Source organism: Eleutherodactylus coqui, chromosome 2 (assembly GCF_035609145.1).
Source record: "Eleutherodactylus coqui strain aEleCoq1 chromosome 2, aEleCoq1.hap1, whole genome shotgun sequence".
Lineage (NCBI taxonomy): Eukaryota > Metazoa > Chordata > Amphibia > Anura > Eleutherodactylidae > Eleutherodactylus > Eleutherodactylus coqui.
The window spans coordinates 307,643,343-307,653,342 of record NC_089838.1 but is presented as its reverse complement, the minus strand read 5'-3'; the positions used below and the strand labels follow the sequence as shown (position 1 = coordinate 307,653,342).

Below are 10,000 nucleotides of genomic sequence, written 5' to 3'. Positions count from 1 at the left end.
TCCCGGTATGGGAATGAGCATTTTCCTAAGCTTGCAACTACATCGAAAGACCCTCTGAATTAAGATAGCGCTCAAAAAGTTCATAAAAGTATCATTCAGGCTTGCCGTCTACAAGAGCACCTTTGCTTTTTCATCAAGAATGCCGTGACCCGGATTCGAACCGGGGTTGCTGCGGCCACAACGCAGAGTACTAACCACTATACGATCACGGCGACATTCACGAGCCAGGTAGGAGTCGAACCTACAATCTTCTGATCCGTAGTCAGACGCGTTATCCATTGCGCCACTGGCCCTGTGTGAGAGGTTGCCACTAATCATGCTCCCCATTTTGGACTTTTGCTACGCTCGCAGCCATATTCAAAGACCTCAACACGGTTGCTTTTAGCCCCTAGCCAAAACCCTTCTGCCTTGTTTGCTACCTTTCCATATTATCCAGTATCGTTTCGGTATTGAATGGCAAAGAGCAGTGCCTATCCAGTTAAGGCGGAGGGAAAAAACAAGGATAGATCCATGCCCCGTGTGAGGATCGAACTCACGACCTTCAGATTATGAGACTGACGCGCTACCTACTGCGCTAACGAGGCATCTTGCGTGTGATTGGTTGTTGCCGTCCAGAGATAAGATGGAATTCTGTAAGCACAAAACTTCTTTTTTTTTTTTTTTTTTTTTTAATATGTACATGTATATATCTACATATATTGGAAAGTTTAAAGCAAGCTGTGAAAGCAACTTTTCCCATATGGTCTAGCGGTTAGGATTCCTGGTTTTCACCCAGGCGGCCCGGGTTCGACTCCCGGTATGGGAATCAGTGTTTTGCTAAGCTTGTGCCTGCATTCAAAGGCCTGCACCTTTCTTGCAGAATTAAGCGGCTTAGTTTGCAGATGCTCTTGGCAGCCAAAAATGCTGCGCTAACGAGGCCACTTGCAAGTGGTTGTTGATGCCATCCATGCTTAAAAATGAGTTTTCAAATCATGAAACTGATTTTTTTTCTACTTATTACTGAAAAAGGGTCTCAGCGGTTCCCATATGGTCTAGCGGTTAGGATTCCTGGTTCTCACCCAGGCGGCCCGGGTTCGACTCCCGGTATGGGAATGAGCATTTTCCTAAGCTTGCAACTACATCGAAAGACCCTCTGAATTAAGATAGCGCTCAAAAAGTTCATAAAAGTATCATTCAGGCTTGCCGTCTACAAGAGCACCTTTGCTTTTTCATCAAGAATGCCGTGACCCGGATTCGAACCGGGGTTGCTGCGGCCACAACGCAGAGTACTAACCACTATACGATCACGGCGACATTCACGAGCCAGGTAGGAGTCGAACCTACAATCTTCTGATCCGTAGTCAGACACGTTATCCATTGCGCCACTGGCCCTGTGTGAGAGGTTGCCACTAATCATGCTCCCCATTTTGGACTTTTGCTACGCTCGCAGCCATATTCAAAGACCTCAACACGGTTGCTTTTAGCCCCTAGCCAAAACCCTTCTGCCTTGTTTGCTACCTTTCCATATTATCCAGTATCGTTTCGGTATTGAATGGCAAAGAGCAGTGCCTATCCAGTTAAGGCGGAGGGAAAAAACAAGGATAGATCCATGCCCCGTGTGAGGATCGAACTCACGACCTTCAGATTATGAGACTGACGCGCTACCTACTGCGCTAACGAGGCATCTTGCGTGTGATTGGTTGTTGCCGTCCAGAGATAAGATGGAATTCTGTAAGCACAAAACTTCTTTTTTTTTTTTTTTTTTTTTTTTTTTTAATATGTACATGTATATATCTACATATATTGGAAAGTTTAAAGCAAGCTGTGAAAGCAACTTTTCCCATATGGTCTAGCGGTTAGGATTCCTGGTTTTCACCCAGGCGGCCCGGGTTCGACTCCCGGTATGGGAATGAGTGTTTTGCTAAGCTTGTGCCTGCATTCAAAGGCCTGCACCTTTCTTGCAGAATTAAGCGGCTTAGTTTGCAGATGCTCTTGGCAGCCAAAAATGCTGCGCTAACGAGGCCACTTGCAAGTGGTTGTTGATGCCATCCATGCTTAAAAATGAGTTTTCAAATCATGAAACTGATTTTTTTTCTACTTATTACTGAAAAAGGGTCTCAGCGGTTCCCATATGGTCTAGCGGTTAGGATTCCTGGTTCTCACCCAGGCGGCCCGGGTTCGACTCCCGGTATGGGAATGAGCATTTTCCTAAGCTTGCAACTACATCGAAAGACCCTCTGAATTAAGATAGCGCTCAAAAAGTTCATAAAAGTATCATTCAGGCTTGCCGTCTACAAGAGCACCTTTGCTTTTTCATCAAGAATGCCGTGACCCGGATTCGAACCGGGGTTGCTGCGGCCACAACGCAGAGTACTAACCACTATACGATCACGGCGACATTCACGAGCCAGGTAGGAGTCGAACCTACAATCTTCTGATCCGTAGTCAGACGCGTTATCCATTGCGCCACTGGCCCTGTGTGAGAGGTTGCCACTAATCATGCTCCCCATTTTGGACTTTTGCTACGCTCGCAGCCATATTCAAAGACCTCAACACGGTTGCTTTTAGCCCCTAGCCAAAACCCTTCTGCCTTGTTTGCTACCTTTCCATATTATCCAGTATCGTTTCGGTATTGAATGGCAAAGAGCAGTGCCTATCCAGTTAAGGCGGAGGGAAAAAACAAGGATAGATCCATGCCCCGTGTGAGGATCGAACTCACGACCTTCAGATTATGAGACTGACGCGCTACCTACTGCGCTAACGAGGCATCTTGCGTGTGATTGGCTGTTGCCGTCCAGAGATAAGATGGAATTCTGTTAGCACAAAACTTCTTTTTTTTTTTTTTTTTTTTTTTTTTTTAATATGTACATGTATATATCTACATATATTGGAAAGTTTAAAGCAAGCTGTGAAAGCAACTTTTCCCATATGGTCTAGCGGTTAGGATTCCTGGTTTTCACCCAGGCGGCCCGGGTTCGACTCCCGGTATGGGAATGAGTGTTTTGCTAAGCTTGTGCCTGCATTCAAAGGCCTGCACCTTTCTTGCAGAATTAAGCGGCTTAGTTTGCAGATGCTCTTGGCAGCCAAAAATGCTGCGCTAACGAGGCCACTTGCAAGTGGTTGTTGATGCCATCCATGCTTAAAAATGAGTTTTCAAATCATGAAACTGATTTTTTTTCTACTTATTACTGAAAAAGGGTCTCAGCGGTTCCCATATGGTCTAGCGGTTAGGATTCCTGGTTCTCACCCAGGCGGCCCGGGTTCGACTCCCGGTATGGGAATGAGCATTTTCCTAAGCTTGCAACTACATCGAAAGACCCTCTGAATTAAGGTAGCGCTCAAAAAGTTCATAAAAGTATCATTCAGGCTTGCCGTCTACAAGAGCACCTTTGCTTTTTCATCAAGAATGCTGTGACCCGGATTCGCTGCGGCCACAACGCAGAGTACTAACCACTATACGATCACGGCGACATTCACGAGCCAGGTAGGAGTCGAACCTACAATCTTCTGATCCGTAGTCAGACGCGTTATCCATTGCGCCACTGGCCCTGTGTGAGAGGTTGCCACTAATCATGCTCCCCATTTTGGACTTTTGCTACGCTCGCAGCCATATTCAAAGACCTCAACACGGTTGCTTTTAGCCCCTAGCCAAAACCCTTCTGCCTTGTTTGCTACCTTTCCATATTATCCAGTATCGTTTCGGTATTGAATGGCAAAGAGCAGTGCCTATCCAGTTAAGGCGGAGGGAAAAAACAAGGATAGATCCATGCCCCGTGTGAGGATCGAACTCACGACCTTCAGATTATGAGACTGACGCGCTACCTACTGCGCTAACGAGGCATCTTGCGTGTGATTGGTTGTTGCCGTCCAGAGATAAGATGGAATTCTGTAAGCACAAAACTTCTTTTTTTTTTTTTTTAATATGTACATGTATATATCTACATATATTGGAAAGTTTAAAGCAAGCTGTGAAAGCAACTTTTCCCATATGGTCTAGCGGTTAGGATTCCTGGTTTTCACCCAGGCGGCCCGGGTTCGACTCCCGGTATGGGAATGAGTGTTTTGCTAAGCTTGTGCCTGCATTCAAAGGCCTGCACCTTTCTTGCAGAATTAAGCGGCTTAGTTTGCAGATGCTCTTGGCAGCCAAAAATGCTGCGCTAACGAGGCCACTTGCAAGTGGTTGTTGATGCCATCCATGCTTAAAAATGAGTTTTCAAATCATGAAACTGATTTTTTTTCTACTTATTACTGAAAAAGGGTCTCAGCGGTTCCCATATGGTCTAGCGGTTAGGATTCCTGGTTCTCACCCAGGCGGCCCGGGTTCGACTCCCGGTATGGGAATGAGCATTTTCCTAAGCTTGCAACTACATCGAAAGACCCTCTGAATTAAGATAGCGCTCAAAAAGTTCATAAAAGTATCATTCAGGCTTGCCGTCTACAAGAGCACCTTTGCTTTTTCATCAAGAATGCCGTGACCCGGATTCGAACCGGGGTTGCTGCGGCCACAACGCAGAGTACTAACCACTATACGATCACGGCGACATTCACGAGCCAGGTAGGAGTCGAACCTACAATCTTCTGATCCGTAGTCAGACGCGTTATCCATTGCGCCACTGGCCCTGTGTGAGAGGTTGCCACTAATCATGCTCCCCATTTTGGACTTTTGCTACGCTCGCAGCCATATTCAAAGACCTCAACACGGTTGCTTTTAGCCCCTAGCCAAAACCCTTCTGCCTTGTTTGCTACCTTTCCATATTATCCAGTATCGTTTCGGTATTGAATGGCAAAGAGCAGTGCCTATCCAGTTAAGGCGGAGGGAAAAAACAAGGATAGATCCATGCCCCGTGTGAGGATCGAACTCACGACCTTCAGATTATGAGACTGACGCGCTACCTACTGCGCTAACGAGGCATCTTGCGTGTGATTGGTTGTTGCCGTCCAGAGATAAGATGGAATTCTGTAAGCACAAAACTTCTTTTTTTTTTTTTTTTTAATATGTACATGTATATATCTACATATATTGGAAAGTTTAAAGCAAGCTGTGAAAGCAACTTTTCCCATATGGTCTAGCGGTTAGGATTCCTGGTTTTCACCCAGGCGGCCCGGGTTTGACTCCCGGTATGGGAATCAGTGTTTTGCTAAGCTTGTGCCTGCATTCAAAGGCCTGCACCTTTCTTGCAGAATTAAGCGGCTTAGTTTGCAGATGCTCTTGGCAGCCAAAAATGCTGCGCTAACGAGGCCACTTGCAAGTGGTTGTTGATGCCATCCATGCTTAAAAATGAGTTTTCAAATCATGAAACTGATTTTTTTTCTACTTATTACTGAAAAAGGGTCTCAGCGGTTCCCATATGGTCTAGCGGTTAGGATTCCTGGTTCTCACCCAGGCGGCCCGGGTTCGACTCCCGGTATGGGAATGAGCATTTTCCTAAGCTTGCAACTACATCGAAAGACCCTCTGAATTAAGATAGCGCTCAAAAAGTTCATAAAAGTATCATTCAGGCTTGCCGTCTACAAGAGCACCTTTGCTTTTTCATCAAGAATGCCGTGACCCGGATTCGCTGCGGCCACAACGCAGAGTACTAACCACTATACGATCACGGCGACATTCACGAGCCAGGTAGGAGTCGAACCTACAATCTTCTGATCCGTAGTCAGACGCGTTATCCATTGCGCCACTGGCCCTGTGTGAGAGGTTGCCACTAATCATGCTCCCCATTTTGGACTTTTGCTACGCTCGCAGCCATATTCAAAGACCTCAACACGGTTGCTTTTAGCCCCTAGCCAAAACCCTTCTGCCTTGTTTGCTACCTTTCCATATTATCCAGTATCGTTTCGGTATTGAATGGCAAAGAGCAGTGCCTATCCAGTTAAGGCGGAGGGAAAAAACAAGGATAGATCCATGCCCCGTGTGAGGATCGAACTCACGACCTTCAGATTATGAGACTGACGCGCTACCTACTGCGCTAACGAGGCATCTTGCGTGTGATTGGTTGTTGCCGTCCAGAGATAAGATGGAATTCTGTAAGCACAAAACTTCTTTTTTTTTTTTTTTTTAATATGTACATGTATATATCTACATATATTGGAAAGTTTAAAGCAAGCTGTGAAAGCAACTTTTCCCATATGGTCTAGCGGTTAGGATTCCTGGTTTTCACCCAGGCGGCCCGGGTTCGACTCCCGGTATGGGAATCAGTGTTTTGCTAAGCTTGTGCCTGCATTCAAAGGCCTGCACCTTTCTTGCAGAATTAAGCGGCTTAGTTTGCAGATGCTCTTGGCAGCCAAAAATGCTGCGCTAACGAGGCCACTTGCAAGTGGTTGTTGATGCCATCCATGCTTAAAAATGAGTTTTCAAATCATGAAACTGATTTTTTTTCTACTTATTACTGAAAAAGGGTCTCAGCGGTTCCCATATGGTCTAGCGGTTAGGATTCCTGGTTCTCACCCAGGCGGCCCGGGTTCGACTCCCGGTATGGGAATGAGCATTTTCCTAAGCTTGCAACTACATCGAAAGACCCTCTGAATTAAGATAGCGCTCAAAAAGTTCATAAAAGTATCATTCAGGCTTGCCGTCTACAAGAGCACCTTTGCTTTTTCATCAAGAATGCCGTGACCCGGATTCGAACCGGGGTTGCTGCGGCCACAACGCAGAGTACTAACCACTATACGATCACGGCGACATTCACGAGCCAGGTAGGAGTCGAACCTACAATCTTCTGATCCGTAGTCAGACGCGTTATCCATTGCGCCACTGGCCCTGTGTGAGAGGTTGCCACTAATCATGCTCCCCATTTTGGACTTTTGCTACGCTCGCAGCCATATTCAAAGACCTCAACACGGTTGCTTTTAGCCCCTAGCCAAAACCCTTCTGCCTTGTTTGCTACCTTTCCATATTATCCAGTATCGTTTCGGTATTGAATGGCAAAGAGCAGTGCCTATCCAGTTAAGGCGGAGGGAAAAAACAAGGATAGATCCATGCCCCGTGTGAGGATCGAACTCACGACCTTCAGATTATGAGACTGACGCGCTACCTACTGCGCTAACGAGGCATCTTGCGTGTGATTGGTTGTTGCCGTCCAGAGATAAGATGGAATTCTGTAAGCACAAAACTTCTTTTTTTTTTTTTTTTTAATATGTACATGTATATATCTACATATATTGGAAAGTTTAAAGCAAGCTGTGAAAGCAACTTTTCCCATATGGTCTAGCGGTTAGGATTCCTGGTTTTCACCCAGGCGGCCCGGGTTTGACTCCCGGTATGGGAATCAGTGTTTTGCTAAGCTTGTGCCTGCATTCAAAGGCCTGCACCTTTCTTGCAGAATTAAGCGGCTTAGTTTGCAGATGCTCTTGGCAGCCAAAAATGCTGCGCTAACGAGGCCACTTGCAAGTGGTTGTTGATGCCATCCATGCTTAAAAATGAGTTTTCAAATCATGAAACTGATTTTTTTTCTACTTATTACTGAAAAAGGGTCTCAGCGGTTCCCATATGGTCTAGCGGTTAGGATTCCTGGTTCTCACCCAGGCGGCCCGGGTTCGACTCCCGGTATGGGAATGAGCATTTTCCTAAGCTTGCAACTACATCGAAAGACCCTCTGAATTAAGATAGCGCTCAAAAAGTTCATAAAAGTATCATTCAGGCTTGCCGTCTACAAGAGCACCTTTGCTTTTTCATCAAGAATGCCGTGACCCGGATTCGCTGCGGCCACAACGCAGAGTACTAACCACTATACGATCACGGCGACATTCACGAGCCAGGTAGGAGTCGAACCTACAATCTTCTGATCCGTAGTCAGACGCGTTATCCATTGCGCCACTGGCCCTGTGTGAGAGGTTGCCACTAATCATGCTCCCCATTTTGGACTTTTGCTACGCTCGCAGCCATATTCAAAGACCTCAACACGGTTGCTTTTAGCCCCTAGCCAAAACCCTTCTGCCTTGTTTGCTACCTTTCCATATTATCCAGTATCGTTTCGGTATTGAATGGCAAAGAGCAGTGCCTATCCAGTTAAGGCGGAGGGAAAAAACAAGGATAGATCCATGCCCCGTGTGAGGATCGAACTCACGACCTTCAGATTATGAGACTGACGCGCTACCTACTGCGCTAACGAGGCATCTTGCGTGTGATTGGTTGTTGCCGTCCAGAGATAAGATGGAATTCTGTAAGCACAAAACTTCTTTTGTTTGTTTTTTTTAATATGTACATGTATATATCTACATATATTGGAAAGTTTAAAGCAAGCTGTGAAAGCAACTTTTCCCATATGGTCTAGCGGTTAGGATTCCTGGTTTTCACCCAGGCGGCCCGGGTTCGACTCCCGGTATGGGAATCAGTGTTTTGCTAAGCTTGTGCCTGCATTCAAAGGCCTGCACCTTTCTTGCAGAATTAAGCGGCTTAGTTTGCAGATGCTCTTGGCAGCCAAAAATGCTGCGCTAACGAGGCCACTTGCAAGTGGTTGTTGATGCCATCCATGCTTAAAAATGAGTTTTCAAATCATGAAACTGATTTTTTTTCTACTTATTACTGAAAAAGGGTCTCAGCGGTTCCCATATGGTCTAGCGGTTAGGATTCCTGGTTCTCACCCAGGCGGCCCGGGTTCGACTCCCGGTATGGGAATGAGCATTTTCCTAAGCTTGCAACTACATCGAAAGACCCTCTGAATTAAGATAGCGCTCAAAAAGTTCATAAAAGTATCATTCAGGCTTGCCGTCTACAAGAGCACCTTTGCTTTTTCATCAAGAATGCCGTGACCCGGATTCGAACCGGGGTTGCTGCGGCCACAACGCAGAGTACTAACCACTATACGATCACGGCGACATTCACGAGCCAGGTAGGAGTCGAACCTACAATCTTCTGATCCGTAGTCAGACGCGTTATCCATTGCGCCACTGGCCCTGTGTGAGAGGTTGCCACTAATCATGCTCCCCATTTTGGACTTTTGCTACGCTCGCAGCCATATTCAAAGACCTCAACACGGTTGCTTTTAGCCCCTAGCCAAAACCCTTCTGCCTTGTTTGCTACCTTTCCATATTATCCAGTATCGTTTCGGTATTGAATGGCAAAGAGCAGTGCCTATCCAGTTAAGGCGGAGGGAAAAAACAAGGATAGATCCATGCCCCGTGTGAGGATCGAACTCACGACCTTCAGATTATGAGACTGACGCGCTACCTACTGCGCTAACGAGGCATCTTGCGTGTGATTGGTTGTTGCCGTCCAGAGATAAGATGGAATTCTGTAAGCACAAAACTTCTTTTTTTTTTTTTTTTTTTTTTAATATGTACATGTATATATCTACATATATTGGAAAGTTTAAAGCAAGCTGTGAAAGCAACTTTTCCCATATGGTCTAGCGGTTAGGATTCCTGGTTTTCACCCAGGCGGCCCGGGTTCGACTCCCGGTATGGGAATCAGTGTTTTGCTAAGCTTGTGCCTGCATTCAAAGGCCTGCACCTTTCTTGCAGAATTAAGCGGCTTAGTTTGCAGATGCTCTTGGCAGCCAAAAATGCTGCGCTAACGAGGCCACTTGCAAGTGGTTGTTGATGCCATCCATGCTTAAAAATGAGTTTTCAAATCATGAAACTGATTTTTTTTCTACTTATTACTGAAAAAGGGTCTCAGCGGTTCCCATATGGTCTAGCGGTTAGGATTCCTGGTTCTCACCCAGGCGGCCCGGGTTCGACTCCCGGTATGGGAATGAGCATTTTCCTAAGCTTGCAACTACATCGAAAGACCCTCTGAATTAAGATAGCGCTCAAAAAGTTCATAAAAGTATCATTCAGGCTTGCCGTCTACAAGAGCACCTTTGCTTTTTCATCAAGAATGCCGTGACCCGGATTCGAACCGGGGTTGCTGCGGCCACAACGCAGAGTACTAACCACTATACGATCACGGCGACATTCACGAGCCAGGTAGGAGTCGAACCTACAATCTTCTGATCCGTAGTCAGACGCGTTATCCATTGCGCCACTGGCCCTGTGTGAGAGGTTGCCACTAATCATGCTCCCCATTTTGGACTTTTGCTACGCT

At 46.2% G+C, this 10,000-nt stretch overlaps 42 non-coding genes across 42 annotated transcripts in view; 17 read left to right on the top strand and 25 right to left on the bottom strand.

Annotated features, from left to right (window-relative positions):
• TRNAE-CUC (transfer RNA glutamic acid (anticodon CUC)) overlaps nucleotides 1-14 on the top strand; it is a 72-nt gene extending 58 nt beyond the window's left edge. The window contains exon 1 of the tRNA in view: nucleotides 1-14. This exon is cut by the window's left edge and continues 58 nt beyond it. This is a non-coding gene — a tRNA (tRNA-Glu).
• A 126-nt stretch (nucleotides 15-140) lies between these two features.
• TRNAH-GUG (transfer RNA histidin (anticodon GUG)) lies at nucleotides 141-212 on the bottom strand. Its single transcript has one exon. It is a non-coding gene; the product is annotated as a tRNA-His (tRNA).
• Nucleotides 213-220: 8 nt separating this feature from the next.
• Nucleotides 221-293, bottom strand: TRNAR-ACG (transfer RNA arginine (anticodon ACG)). The gene has a single exon. It is a non-coding gene; the product is annotated as a tRNA-Arg (tRNA).
• Nucleotides 294-511: 218 nt separating this feature from the next.
• TRNAM-CAU (transfer RNA methionine (anticodon CAU)) lies at nucleotides 512-584 on the bottom strand. The gene has a single exon. It is a non-coding gene; the product is annotated as a tRNA-Met (tRNA).
• Nucleotides 585-733: 149 nt separating this feature from the next.
• On the top strand, nucleotides 734-805 carry TRNAE-UUC (transfer RNA glutamic acid (anticodon UUC)). The gene has a single exon. It is a non-coding gene; the product is annotated as a tRNA-Glu (tRNA).
• Nucleotides 806-1,020: 215 nt separating this feature from the next.
• Nucleotides 1,021-1,092, top strand: TRNAE-CUC (transfer RNA glutamic acid (anticodon CUC)). Its single transcript has one exon. It is a non-coding gene; the product is annotated as a tRNA-Glu (tRNA).
• A 126-nt stretch (nucleotides 1,093-1,218) lies between these two features.
• On the bottom strand, nucleotides 1,219-1,290 carry TRNAH-GUG (transfer RNA histidin (anticodon GUG)). The gene has a single exon. It is a non-coding gene; the product is annotated as a tRNA-His (tRNA).
• Nucleotides 1,291-1,589: 299 nt separating this feature from the next.
• TRNAM-CAU (transfer RNA methionine (anticodon CAU)) lies at nucleotides 1,590-1,662 on the bottom strand. The gene has a single exon. It is a non-coding gene; the product is annotated as a tRNA-Met (tRNA).
• Nucleotides 1,663-1,817: 155 nt separating this feature from the next.
• On the top strand, nucleotides 1,818-1,889 carry TRNAE-UUC (transfer RNA glutamic acid (anticodon UUC)). Its single transcript has one exon. It is a non-coding gene; the product is annotated as a tRNA-Glu (tRNA).
• A 215-nt stretch (nucleotides 1,890-2,104) lies between these two features.
• TRNAE-CUC (transfer RNA glutamic acid (anticodon CUC)) lies at nucleotides 2,105-2,176 on the top strand. The gene has a single exon. It is a non-coding gene; the product is annotated as a tRNA-Glu (tRNA).
• A 126-nt stretch (nucleotides 2,177-2,302) lies between these two features.
• TRNAH-GUG (transfer RNA histidin (anticodon GUG)) lies at nucleotides 2,303-2,374 on the bottom strand. The gene has a single exon. It is a non-coding gene; the product is annotated as a tRNA-His (tRNA).
• Nucleotides 2,375-2,382: 8 nt separating this feature from the next.
• On the bottom strand, nucleotides 2,383-2,455 carry TRNAR-ACG (transfer RNA arginine (anticodon ACG)). The gene has a single exon. It is a non-coding gene; the product is annotated as a tRNA-Arg (tRNA).
• A 218-nt stretch (nucleotides 2,456-2,673) lies between these two features.
• On the bottom strand, nucleotides 2,674-2,746 carry TRNAM-CAU (transfer RNA methionine (anticodon CAU)). The gene has a single exon. It is a non-coding gene; the product is annotated as a tRNA-Met (tRNA).
• A 155-nt stretch (nucleotides 2,747-2,901) lies between these two features.
• On the top strand, nucleotides 2,902-2,973 carry TRNAE-UUC (transfer RNA glutamic acid (anticodon UUC)). The gene has a single exon. It is a non-coding gene; the product is annotated as a tRNA-Glu (tRNA).
• Nucleotides 2,974-3,188: 215 nt separating this feature from the next.
• TRNAE-CUC (transfer RNA glutamic acid (anticodon CUC)) lies at nucleotides 3,189-3,260 on the top strand. The gene has a single exon. It is a non-coding gene; the product is annotated as a tRNA-Glu (tRNA).
• A 195-nt stretch (nucleotides 3,261-3,455) lies between these two features.
• Nucleotides 3,456-3,528, bottom strand: TRNAR-ACG (transfer RNA arginine (anticodon ACG)). The gene has a single exon. It is a non-coding gene; the product is annotated as a tRNA-Arg (tRNA).
• Nucleotides 3,529-3,746: 218 nt separating this feature from the next.
• Nucleotides 3,747-3,819, bottom strand: TRNAM-CAU (transfer RNA methionine (anticodon CAU)). Its single transcript has one exon. It is a non-coding gene; the product is annotated as a tRNA-Met (tRNA).
• Nucleotides 3,820-3,961: 142 nt separating this feature from the next.
• Nucleotides 3,962-4,033, top strand: TRNAE-UUC (transfer RNA glutamic acid (anticodon UUC)). Its single transcript has one exon. It is a non-coding gene; the product is annotated as a tRNA-Glu (tRNA).
• A 215-nt stretch (nucleotides 4,034-4,248) lies between these two features.
• Nucleotides 4,249-4,320, top strand: TRNAE-CUC (transfer RNA glutamic acid (anticodon CUC)). Its single transcript has one exon. It is a non-coding gene; the product is annotated as a tRNA-Glu (tRNA).
• A 126-nt stretch (nucleotides 4,321-4,446) lies between these two features.
• TRNAH-GUG (transfer RNA histidin (anticodon GUG)) lies at nucleotides 4,447-4,518 on the bottom strand. The gene has a single exon. It is a non-coding gene; the product is annotated as a tRNA-His (tRNA).
• Nucleotides 4,519-4,526: 8 nt separating this feature from the next.
• Nucleotides 4,527-4,599, bottom strand: TRNAR-ACG (transfer RNA arginine (anticodon ACG)). The gene has a single exon. It is a non-coding gene; the product is annotated as a tRNA-Arg (tRNA).
• Nucleotides 4,600-4,817: 218 nt separating this feature from the next.
• On the bottom strand, nucleotides 4,818-4,890 carry TRNAM-CAU (transfer RNA methionine (anticodon CAU)). The gene has a single exon. It is a non-coding gene; the product is annotated as a tRNA-Met (tRNA).
• Nucleotides 4,891-5,321: 431 nt separating this feature from the next.
• Nucleotides 5,322-5,393, top strand: TRNAE-CUC (transfer RNA glutamic acid (anticodon CUC)). The gene has a single exon. It is a non-coding gene; the product is annotated as a tRNA-Glu (tRNA).
• A 195-nt stretch (nucleotides 5,394-5,588) lies between these two features.
• TRNAR-ACG (transfer RNA arginine (anticodon ACG)) lies at nucleotides 5,589-5,661 on the bottom strand. The gene has a single exon. It is a non-coding gene; the product is annotated as a tRNA-Arg (tRNA).
• Nucleotides 5,662-5,879: 218 nt separating this feature from the next.
• Nucleotides 5,880-5,952, bottom strand: TRNAM-CAU (transfer RNA methionine (anticodon CAU)). The gene has a single exon. It is a non-coding gene; the product is annotated as a tRNA-Met (tRNA).
• Nucleotides 5,953-6,096: 144 nt separating this feature from the next.
• Nucleotides 6,097-6,168, top strand: TRNAE-UUC (transfer RNA glutamic acid (anticodon UUC)). Its single transcript has one exon. It is a non-coding gene; the product is annotated as a tRNA-Glu (tRNA).
• A 215-nt stretch (nucleotides 6,169-6,383) lies between these two features.
• On the top strand, nucleotides 6,384-6,455 carry TRNAE-CUC (transfer RNA glutamic acid (anticodon CUC)). Its single transcript has one exon. It is a non-coding gene; the product is annotated as a tRNA-Glu (tRNA).
• Nucleotides 6,456-6,581: 126 nt separating this feature from the next.
• Nucleotides 6,582-6,653, bottom strand: TRNAH-GUG (transfer RNA histidin (anticodon GUG)). Its single transcript has one exon. It is a non-coding gene; the product is annotated as a tRNA-His (tRNA).
• Nucleotides 6,654-6,661: 8 nt separating this feature from the next.
• TRNAR-ACG (transfer RNA arginine (anticodon ACG)) lies at nucleotides 6,662-6,734 on the bottom strand. The gene has a single exon. It is a non-coding gene; the product is annotated as a tRNA-Arg (tRNA).
• A 218-nt stretch (nucleotides 6,735-6,952) lies between these two features.
• Nucleotides 6,953-7,025, bottom strand: TRNAM-CAU (transfer RNA methionine (anticodon CAU)). The gene has a single exon. It is a non-coding gene; the product is annotated as a tRNA-Met (tRNA).
• Nucleotides 7,026-7,456: 431 nt separating this feature from the next.
• Nucleotides 7,457-7,528, top strand: TRNAE-CUC (transfer RNA glutamic acid (anticodon CUC)). Its single transcript has one exon. It is a non-coding gene; the product is annotated as a tRNA-Glu (tRNA).
• A 195-nt stretch (nucleotides 7,529-7,723) lies between these two features.
• Nucleotides 7,724-7,796, bottom strand: TRNAR-ACG (transfer RNA arginine (anticodon ACG)). The gene has a single exon. It is a non-coding gene; the product is annotated as a tRNA-Arg (tRNA).
• A 218-nt stretch (nucleotides 7,797-8,014) lies between these two features.
• Nucleotides 8,015-8,087, bottom strand: TRNAM-CAU (transfer RNA methionine (anticodon CAU)). The gene has a single exon. It is a non-coding gene; the product is annotated as a tRNA-Met (tRNA).
• Nucleotides 8,088-8,231: 144 nt separating this feature from the next.
• Nucleotides 8,232-8,303, top strand: TRNAE-UUC (transfer RNA glutamic acid (anticodon UUC)). Its single transcript has one exon. It is a non-coding gene; the product is annotated as a tRNA-Glu (tRNA).
• Nucleotides 8,304-8,518: 215 nt separating this feature from the next.
• Nucleotides 8,519-8,590, top strand: TRNAE-CUC (transfer RNA glutamic acid (anticodon CUC)). The gene has a single exon. It is a non-coding gene; the product is annotated as a tRNA-Glu (tRNA).
• Nucleotides 8,591-8,716: 126 nt separating this feature from the next.
• TRNAH-GUG (transfer RNA histidin (anticodon GUG)) lies at nucleotides 8,717-8,788 on the bottom strand. Its single transcript has one exon. It is a non-coding gene; the product is annotated as a tRNA-His (tRNA).
• Nucleotides 8,789-8,796: 8 nt separating this feature from the next.
• On the bottom strand, nucleotides 8,797-8,869 carry TRNAR-ACG (transfer RNA arginine (anticodon ACG)). Its single transcript has one exon. It is a non-coding gene; the product is annotated as a tRNA-Arg (tRNA).
• A 218-nt stretch (nucleotides 8,870-9,087) lies between these two features.
• On the bottom strand, nucleotides 9,088-9,160 carry TRNAM-CAU (transfer RNA methionine (anticodon CAU)). Its single transcript has one exon. It is a non-coding gene; the product is annotated as a tRNA-Met (tRNA).
• Nucleotides 9,161-9,309: 149 nt separating this feature from the next.
• On the top strand, nucleotides 9,310-9,381 carry TRNAE-UUC (transfer RNA glutamic acid (anticodon UUC)). The gene has a single exon. It is a non-coding gene; the product is annotated as a tRNA-Glu (tRNA).
• A 215-nt stretch (nucleotides 9,382-9,596) lies between these two features.
• Nucleotides 9,597-9,668, top strand: TRNAE-CUC (transfer RNA glutamic acid (anticodon CUC)). Its single transcript has one exon. It is a non-coding gene; the product is annotated as a tRNA-Glu (tRNA).
• A 126-nt stretch (nucleotides 9,669-9,794) lies between these two features.
• Nucleotides 9,795-9,866, bottom strand: TRNAH-GUG (transfer RNA histidin (anticodon GUG)). Its single transcript has one exon. It is a non-coding gene; the product is annotated as a tRNA-His (tRNA).
• An 8-nt stretch (nucleotides 9,867-9,874) lies between these two features.
• TRNAR-ACG (transfer RNA arginine (anticodon ACG)) lies at nucleotides 9,875-9,947 on the bottom strand. The gene has a single exon. It is a non-coding gene; the product is annotated as a tRNA-Arg (tRNA).
• Nucleotides 9,948-10,000: the final 53 nt, after the last annotated feature.